The sequence below is a fragment of the Artibeus jamaicensis genome, unplaced genomic scaffold (genome assembly GCF_021234435.1).
Source record: "Artibeus jamaicensis isolate MK-2021 breed Jamaican fruit bat unplaced genomic scaffold, CSHL_Jam_final contig_311, whole genome shotgun sequence".
NCBI classification, from domain to species: domain Eukaryota; kingdom Metazoa; phylum Chordata; class Mammalia; order Chiroptera; family Phyllostomidae; genus Artibeus; species Artibeus jamaicensis.
This window is the reverse complement of record NW_026521717.1, coordinates 7,730,621-7,740,787: the sequence shown is the minus strand read 5'-3', so window position 1 is coordinate 7,740,787 and position 10,167 is coordinate 7,730,621. Positions and strand designations below refer to the sequence as shown.

Below are 10,167 nucleotides of genomic sequence, written 5' to 3'. Positions count from 1 at the left end.
AAACAAAGAAGATATATGAATGACCCACAGACAACAGTTTGGAAATTGCCTGTGAGAGAGGGTGCTGGATGAATGCAGAAAGGCAAAGGGGGGAAAATTGGGACAACTGTAACAGTATACTACTAAAATAAAGAATAGAGATTCAAAGGAGCAAAGAGAGTATTTGAAGAAATACTGGCTGAAATTTTATGAGAGATATAAATGTTTTCTAGAAACTCAATGAATTCCAGGTAAATAAACTCAAAAAGAGCCCCGCTGAGACACATAGTAATCAAAAATTTAAAAGGTGAAAAAAGAAAGAAAATCTTTTTTACATTTTATTTTTACTTTTGACACAATTACATATGTTTCCAGTATCCCACTTTTCCCCTCTCCACCCAGCCTCTGCCCCCCCCTCCTTTTACTCTGGTCATCAGCACACTGTTGTTTGTGTCCATGGGTAATGCATATATCTTCTTTGGCTCATCCCTTAAACTTCTATTCCCTCTCCCCTTCTCTCTGACTACTGTAACTGTTCCATATAGCCATGCCTCTATTTTTATTCAGTTACTTGGTTTATTTTGTTCAGTATATTTCACATATGAGAACATATGGTATTTGTGTTTCTCTGGCTGGCTTATTTCACTTATCATAATAATCTCCAGGTCCATCCATGCTGTCACAAAAGGTAAGATTTCTTCTTTTTTATGGCCATGTAGTATTCCCTTGTGTAAATGTACCATGGCTTTTTTATTCACTTACGTACTGAGGGACACTGGGGCTATTTCCAGACCTTGGCTATAATCATAGGGGTACATACATTTTTTTTTAAATTGGTGTTTCAGGATTCTTAGGATATATTCTCAGAAGTGCAATCACTGGGTCAAAAGGCAGTTCCATTTTTAATTTTTTGAGGAAACTCCATGTTTTCCACAGTAGCTGCTCCAGCAGTGTAAGATGATTCCCACCAGCAATGCTCTAGGGTCTCCTTTTCTCAACATCTTGCCAGCACTTGATGTTTGTTGATTTATTGATGGTAGCCATTTTGGCAGGTGGAGGTGCTATCTCATTGTGGTAATCTTGAAAGGGAATCTTGAAAAAAGAGAGGGAATCTTGAAAAAAGCACTAAGGTAGTGAAAGGTCACATGCAAGGGATCCTCAATTAAATTACTGGATTTCTAATCAGAAACTATGGAGACCAGAAGACAGTGGGGAGATGTATTCAAAGTGCTTAAAGAAATAATCTCAATCAAGAATCTTATATCTAGTCAAATTGTCCATAAAAAGTGAGGAAGAAACTAAGAGAGATTTCCAGATAAACAAAAGCTGAGTTTCTGACCACTAAATATGTCTTGTAAGAAATACTCAAGGTAATCCTGCAAGAGGAAATAAAAGGACACTACACAGTAAATCAAAGCCATATGAAGAAATAAGATCTCAATAGTAACCAGAGGGTAGGTGGGAAGGAATAATGGAGGGAAAAAGAGGGAAAAGATGATCAAAGAACATGTATAAAGGATAAATGGGTAAAACCAAAGAGGGGTAGGATAGAGAGTGGGAGGTAGGGATAGCTGGGGTCGGTGGAGTGGTGGGGGAAAAATGGAGATAACTGTACTTGAACAACAATAAAAAGTGACTTAAATGTTAGACTCGAAACCATGTAAATCCTAGAGAAAAAAAGATCTCAATAAAGATAAATTTTGCATTGGCCAAAAGGTTCATTTGTTTTTTCTGTAACATGGCTCTAGTAGTGCTTAGTTATCTTTAACTTCATTCCAAACAATTTTGTTAGATTGCATTGTGATATCTGTCATATCAGTGTGTATTTTTTAAAAAGTATAAAAATTAATGAGTTTTTGTGTAGCCATTTAAATATCGAAGATTGAAGAATATATACAACATTTTAAGCATATTATGCTTTATTATTTCAAAAAAGGTAAAAACACAACTCAAAAACTAAAAAACATTTGTGCAGTATATGGAGAAGTTGCTGTTAACTCAGCAGTCCCCACCCTTTCTGGTACTAGGGACCAGTTTCATGAAAGACATATTTTCCATGGATGGGGTGGAGAAAACAGGAGGTAGATGTCAGGTGGTAATGTGAGCAAAGCTTCACTAGCTTGCTGGCCTGATGCTTACCTCCTTCTGTGCAGTCTGGTACCTGTCAGTGGCCTTGTGGACCCCAGCTCTAACTGATGCAATGTGTCAAAAGTGGTTTGCAAAGTTTCCTGCTGAAGACTTCTCACTGGATGATGCTCCATGGTTGAGTAAACCAGTTGAAGTTGATAGCTATCAAATTGAGACATTAATTGAGAACAATCAACATTATACCATGCAGGAAATAGCTGACTTATTCAAAATATCCAAATCAATAAAGCTATTGGTGAAAATGAAAAATATGTCTTTTATTTTATGGAAGAAACTATAGAGACTTTTTAACCAACCCGATATAGTGGCAATTAAAAAGTTAATATTACTCTGGATGTTGTAGCTCAGTGGATGGAGCACGGCCTGCAAACCAGAGGGTTGCCAGTTCAATTCCTAGTTGGAGCACATGCCTGGGTTGTGGGCCAGGTCCCCAGTAGGGGGTACCTGAGAGGCAACCACACATGCATATATCTTTCTCTCTCTTTCTCCTTCCATTCCCCTCTCTCTAAAAATAAGTAAGTAAAATATTTTTTAAAAACTTGATACTATTACAACAATGATTTGTAGTTGTACTTTTGTTTCTATGTTACTTAGCAGACTAGTATATATTGAAATATTAATATAAATGCTAGTATTACTATAATTTTGGTTCATAAACCCAAAACTTATTTTCTACGTAGTTTAAGGGACTGACACATTTCAAATACTTATTAGTTTATGTTTGGAGACACATATTGTGTAAAGATACAATTTTGTGACATCAGCAACTGAAAGAGGTGGGAATAGAAGTATAAAGAAGCAGAGTTTTTCTGAGGCAAATGTGATAACCACTACACTACAGAAATTCCTAGAAGCAGAGTTTTTGTATGTTATTGAAGTTAAGCTAATATAAGTTAAATTATAGTTTCAAGAACATTGAAACTATAATAAGGAGCCAAATAAGTGTCCTTCAGTAGACAAGTGGATAAAACAGCTATGGAACATTTACACAATGGGATACTAGTTGGCCATAAAAACAGAAAATTTTACCCTGTGTAGCAGCATGGATGAGCCTGGAGAACATTATGCTAAGTCAAATAAGCCAGTCAGAGAAAGACAAGTATCATATGATCTCATTCATATGTAGAATCTAATGAACAAACTGAACTAACAAGCAAAATACAGATAGACTCACAGGTACAGAGCAGGGTAACAGCTCTGGGAGCAAGGGTTAGGGGGCGGAGGGATCAAGCAAAAAAATAAAAAAGGGAAAGAATTCATGGACACAGACAACAGTGTGGTCATTGTAGGAGAAAGAGGGGTGGGTGGAAGTGGAAGAGGGAATGGGGGGATAAATGGTAATGGAAAAATACAACAAAATTAAAAATAACAATAAATAATATAAATGAATAAATAAAAATAAAAAAAGAACCAAACAAAATTTCTGTTACTGAAGACTGAATAAAAAATAAAAAAAAAAAACTAGTTACCTTAGGGTATACAGCAGACAAAATGAAAGAAATAATTAATGACATACATGATAGAAATCTAGAAGTGACTTAGGTGGAACAAGATAGAATTTTCATAGAAAAAATATATACAATAACTATCTGATTCCAATGGAAAGAGTAATATAAGAATACTGGGTATACCAGAAGGTGAAGAGTGGGAGACAGGAATAAAGAGCCTATTCAAACAAATAAGTGACAAAAACTTTCTAAACTTTGGAAAGTACTGGATTATTATATGCAAGAAGCTAGCAAAGCACCTAATTATTTCCATCCAAAAGAATTTCTTTAAGGCACATTATATTGAAAATACCAAAAATTAATAATGAGAACCCTGGTTGGTGTGGCTCAGTGGGTTGGGTGCCATCCTGCAAAGCAAATGGTCATCAGTTCAATTCCTTGTCAGGGCACATGCCTAGGTTGTGGGTTCGGTCCCTGATTGGGGTATGTACCAGAGGCAATTGATCTCCCACATTAAACTTTTTATCCCTCTCTTTCTCCCTATCTTCCCCTTTCTCTAAAAGAAAAAAATTAATGACAAGGAAAGAATTTTCAATGCATCCAGGAAAAAAGAAATCCCATTAGATTAGCATGGTATTTCTCAGCAAAAATCCTCTAAGCTAGCAGGGAGTAGATTCAAATATTCAAATTATGCTAAGAATATTATGCTAAGTAAAATAAGCTAGTTAGTGAAAGACAAATACTACATGATCTCACTTATACGTAGAGTCTAATGAACATAATTAAACTAGCAAACAGTATAGAAACAGGAGCAGAGATACAAAAAAGAGACTGACAGTGTCCAGAGGGGTGAGGAAGACTGGATGAAAAATGGTGAAGGGATTAATCAAGAACATTTATGCATAACCCAAAGACATGGACAATGGTGTGGGGACTGACTTGGGGAGGGTAGAGGGTGGAGCTCCTAAATAATAGTCCAAGAAAGTGACATTCACAATAGCAGGTGTAGTAATAATTATGTCTGACAAAACAGGTTTCAAGACAAAAAAGAGTGACAAGAAACAAAGATTAATACTTTCATAATGATAAAGAGGATAATGCATCAAAAATATACCACTTATCAACATATATGCACTCAGGAGCAACAAAATATATAAAACAGAACTAAAAGGGAGTAACTTACAAAAACACAATCTTATTAGGGGACCAAGATACCCAACTGACATCTATAGACAGATCATCCCAACAGAAAATCAATAAGAAAATATTAACCTTAAGTGACACATAAGACCAAATGGACAAAATTGGTATTTATAGAATCTTTCATCCTGGAACATGAGAATACAAATTCACTAGCACAAATGGAAAATTCTCAAGTATAGCCCATATATTTGGATGGAAAGCTAGCCTCCACAATTTTAAGAAGATTGTAACCATACCAAACATATTACCTGAATATAGTGCTTTAAAACTGAAAATCAACTGCAAAAAGAAAGCAAAACCCTTACAAATATGTGTAGATTAAAGAACATGATACTAAACAATGATTGGGTCAAAGAAAATAGAAAAGAAGAGATCAAAGTATATGTAGAGTAAAATGAGAAAATAATGACATTTCAAATTTTGAGGGATATAGCAAAAGCAGTAATTAGAGGGAATATCGCTAAAAGCCTATTTCAAGAAACAAGCAGAATTTTAAATAAATAACACTATTTCCTTAAAGCACTAGGAAAAAAAAGCAAAGCCCAAAGTAAGAAGAAGAAATAAAACAATGAAAGTTAAAACAGAATGAAAGTAAATGGAGAACAAAAAGGTAATAGCAACAATGTAACAAAAAGTTGGGTCTTTAAAAAGAATAAAGTGACAAAACTTTGGCTAGATTCACTTAAAAAGTTTCAAATAAACAAAATCAGAAATGAAAGAATAAGCGGACTAAATGGTAATGAAAAATATACAATAAAGATTTAATTTTAAAGAGCCCTGGCTGGTGTGGCTCAATGGTTTGGGTGACTGCCCACCTGTGAACCAAAAGGTTGCCAGTTCAATTCCCGGTCAGGGAGCATATCCGGGTTGTGGGCCAGATCTCCAGTGGGGAGCACATGAGAAGCAAACACACACTGATGTTTCTCTCTCTCTTTCTCCCTCCCTTCCCTTTTCTCTAAAGTAAATAAAAATATTTACTAAAAATATTAAATTAAAAAATAAAATGAAAGTAGAAAAGTTATGATGAACACCACAGAAATACAAATGATCATATGAAAATACTATATATCACTCAATTTGCTAACCTAAAAAGAAATGGATAAGTTCTTAGAAAAATCATAAAGAACTGAAGATCAAAATGGATTGATCAACAGCTAGGAAATTGAAGCAGTCATCAAAAACCTTTTAAAAAGTAAAAGTCCAGGACCAGATGGCTTCACTGGAGAATTCTACCAAATATTCAAAGAAAATTTAATACATAGACTTAGAAATAAAGAATAAACTGACAGTGATGAGAGGGGGATAATGGTGGAAAGAAGGGGAATGGGCAAGGAAAGGAACATGAATAGAGGACTCATGGGCACAGACAATAAGGAGGGATTGACAGTGGGAGTGGGGGTAGGGGATTGGGGTAAGCAATGGGGAAAAAGGTGGGACAACTGTAAGTGAACAACAATAAGTTAAAAAGTAAAAAAATAATTAAAAAGAATTAAAAGAAAAGTTTAAAAGACTGAAAAAAGAAAAATGAATACCTATCTTTTTCAAAATCTTCCACAAAACTGAAGAAGAGGAATACTTCCTAATTCATTTCATGAGGCCAAAATTACCCTCAAACTAAAACCTAGCAAGAACAACACACACCAAAAAAGTTACAGACCAATATCTCTAATGAATATAGACGCAAAAACTCTAAACAAAATACTAGCAAGTGGAATCTAACAATATAATAAAAATATAATATATCACAATCAAGTGGGGGTCATTCTACCTTAACAAATTAAGATGAGACATGACCTTAACAAAGGAAAGGATAAAAATAATATGATCTTACCAAATGGATGCAAAAAACCATTTGACAAAGATGCAACATCCATTTATAGTTAAAACACTTAATATAGTTGGTATAGACTAAAAGTACCTCAGCATAATAGAGGCCACATATGGCAAACCCTTAACTAATATACTGAATAATAAATAGCTAAAAGCTTTTACTTCAATATTAGAAACAAGAAAGGATGCCCAGTCTCACCACTGTTATTCAACATAGTCCTAGAAGTCACAGCCAGAGCCATCAGGGAAGAGAAAGAAACAAAGGCATTCAAATCGAGAATGAAGATGTAAAATGGCCCTTTTTGTAGATGACATAATTCTTCATAAAGAAAAATGTAAAGACTTCATCAAAAAGTTGCTAGAAACAATAACCAAATACAGTAAATTTGCAGGATATGAAATTAATATACAAAAATTTATTGTGTTCCCATATAATAACAATATAATTTCACAAAACAAAATTTAAAAATTTCACTTGAAATTGCCACAAAAAATACTTAGGTATGAACTAACAAAGGATGTGATATACCTATACACTAAAAACTACAAGACATTACAGAAAGAAATTGAAGGCACAAAAAGATGGAAAGATATTCTATGATCTTGAATTGTGAGAATCAACATAATTAAAGTGGTCATATTACTGAAAGCAATATACAGTTTAAATACAATCCCTATCAAAATTGCAGTGGCACTTCTCAGGAAAACAGAACTGAAAAATCACCAAATTTCTATAGAATCACAAGAGAGCCTAAATAGCCAAAGCAATCTTGAGAAAAAAGAACAATTCTTGGAAATATTACACTTGCTGACTTCAAATTATACTATATATCTATAATAATAAAAACAATATGCTATTGACAGTAGAACAGACACACAGATGAAAGAAACAGAAACCAGAGCCCAGAAATAAACACACAGGTATATGTGCAAATAATTTTCAACCAAGAAGCTAGAAACACAATGGAAAGAGGAAAGTCTCTTCAATAAATGGTGCTGAAAAAAATTAGAAAGACAAAGGCATAGAATGAAGCAAGACTGCTATTGGCATCATACACAAAAATTAACTGAAAATTGATCAAAGACCAAAACATAAACCCTGAAATAATTAAATACATAAGAGAAAAATAGGTACTAAACTTACAGATCTTGGTTTCAGAGATGATTTTATTAATTTGACCTCAAAAGGCAAGGGAATTAAAAGCAAAAATAAATAATAAGTGGGACTATATCAAACTAAAATGCTTCTGCTTACAAAAGAAACTGTGAACAAAACCAAAAAAGGCAAGCAACCAAGTGGGAGAAGTTATTTGCAAACGATACCTCGGACAAATGTCTAATATCTAAAATATGTAAGGAAGTTATACAAATCAATAACAACAAAAAACAAACTACCCAATTAAAAACATGCAGAGGATCTCAACAGACACTTTTCTCAAGAAAACATAAAAATGTCCAACAGATATATGAAAAGATGTTCAACTTTAGTGGCTATCAGAGAAATGTAAATCTGAAGCACAATAAGGTATTACCTTACACTTGTTAGTATGGCTGTTATCAACAATACAAGAAATAATACGTTTTGGAGAGGATATGAATAAAAAGGAAGCCTCACACACTGTTGATGGGGATGTAAATTGGTATAGCCACTATAGGAAACAGTATGGATGTTTTTCAAATAATTAATAGAGCTACAATGTGACCCAGCAATTTCTTTCTTATTTCAAAAAATTGAAAACAGTTAGTTGTAAACATATGTGTACTTCTATGTTAATTGTATTATTCATAGTAGTAAGACATGGAATAATCCCAAGCATCTTTCCATGGAAAGATAACTGGATAAAAAAGATGTAGTAGACATATAGAATGAGAAACTACTCAGCCATAAGAAAAAAATAAAATACTGCCATCTGTGACAACATGAAAGGATCTTGAGAGTATCATGCAGAGTGAAAAAAAGGCAAGAATAATGATTCTATTCATGCGTGAAAAATAAAACAAAAAGCAAATGAACAAAAATAAACAAATAAAAAACTCATTAACACAGACAACAGTATGGTGGGTACCTGAGGAGAAGGAAGGTGGCGGAGGCAGAAGAATATAAAGGGGGTCAAATATATGGTGATGGAAGGAGACTTGATTTTGAATGGTAAACACACAATACAATATACAGATGATGTATGATAGAATTGTACACCTGAAATCTATATAATTTTATTAACTGATGTCACCCCAATAAATTCAATAAATTAAAAATATGTTGTATTATAATATAGTATACTTGATACTCAATCTTACTAATCAATGTCCATAATTTAATAATTTAATTAAAGTAAATTACTTAACTTACTTTAAATCCATAACTTAAGTAAAATTTTAAAAACACTGATAAAAGCTATAACAGAAAAGAAATAATATGATGACAGAAGTCTCTCATCCATAATTACTTTAAGTATAAACAGATTAAATTTTACCATCAAAAGACAGAGATTGTAAGAATGGATAAAAACACAGGATCCAACTATATGCTATCTAAAAGAGATTCACTTGAGATCCAATACCAACAGATTAAAAGTGAAAGGAATGAAATATTGTCAATGCAAGTAATAACCAAAAGAGAACAAATGTGGCTATATCAGTCAAAATAGACTTTATATTTAAAAATTTTGCAAGAGACAAAAAGGGGCATTATATATTAACAAAGGTTCAATATAGCAAAAGATATAACAAAAACAAACATTCACCCACCACCTAGTAGCAAACCATAAAAAAATGTGAAGCAAAACAGACAGAGCATAAGAAAGAAACAGTTCTACAATAATAATTGGGGACATTGATACCTTACTCTCCCTCTCTCTTCCCCACCTTCCTCTGTCTCTGAAATCAAAACAGGTCCTCCAGTGAGGGTTAAAAGAAAAAAAATTACAGGAGCTGGAAGGTTAAGAGAACAGTTAGCCTATTAATAGCTGTGGACTAGCTCTGACAAGTCTTTCACATTCACATGTATTTGTTGGAATTTAGGAGTAATTTCCAGATGGCTATGTCTGTGATTATTCAAAAGAGAGAACAGCCAGGTAGCTTGCAACTTCAGGAGCCTCCACTTCTTTACACATGAACTTTACCTTTGTGTTGTGAACACCGCTGCTTCTATCCCAGAACTAGCCCTACTTCACCGTCTCCCTTCCCCTTTTGTATAACTAATGTAAATTTCTTCAGAACAGCTTGCATATTTCTCCCCACTACTTGATGTATACAAACGCTTGCAAAACTCTTAGATGTTGGATATGTCTTTTCTGCCTAGCCAAGCTGCTGATAATTTACACTGCATGCCTCAGGACCAATTTCCTTTTTTCGCCAGCAATGGTCCAGACCTTTCTTTTGAAAAGACTTTCACCTTTAGGAGTTAAAAATTTTGTTGTTTAATACACTCACTACCACTCACTGCTGCCAAGCAGGGCGCACAGACCCGGACGGGGGCACAGCTAAAACCAAAACACAGTCATGCTGATAACCAGCTCTGGGAGTCCACTGTGAACGGAAATAGACCCGCCTTTCCACA

At 34.1% G+C, this 10,167-nt stretch overlaps 1 long non-coding RNA gene across 1 annotated transcript; it reads right to left on the bottom strand.

Annotated features, from left to right (window-relative positions):
• Window positions 1-444: 444 nt before the first annotated feature.
• Window positions 445-10,127, bottom strand: LOC128627031 (uncharacterized). Its single transcript, XR_008391115.1, has 3 exons — window positions 10,041-10,127; window positions 2,119-2,268; window positions 445-1,071 (listed from the first exon to the last, which is right to left on the bottom strand). It is a non-coding gene; the product is annotated as an uncharacterized LOC128627031 (long non-coding RNA).
• Window positions 10,128-10,167: the final 40 nt, after the last annotated feature.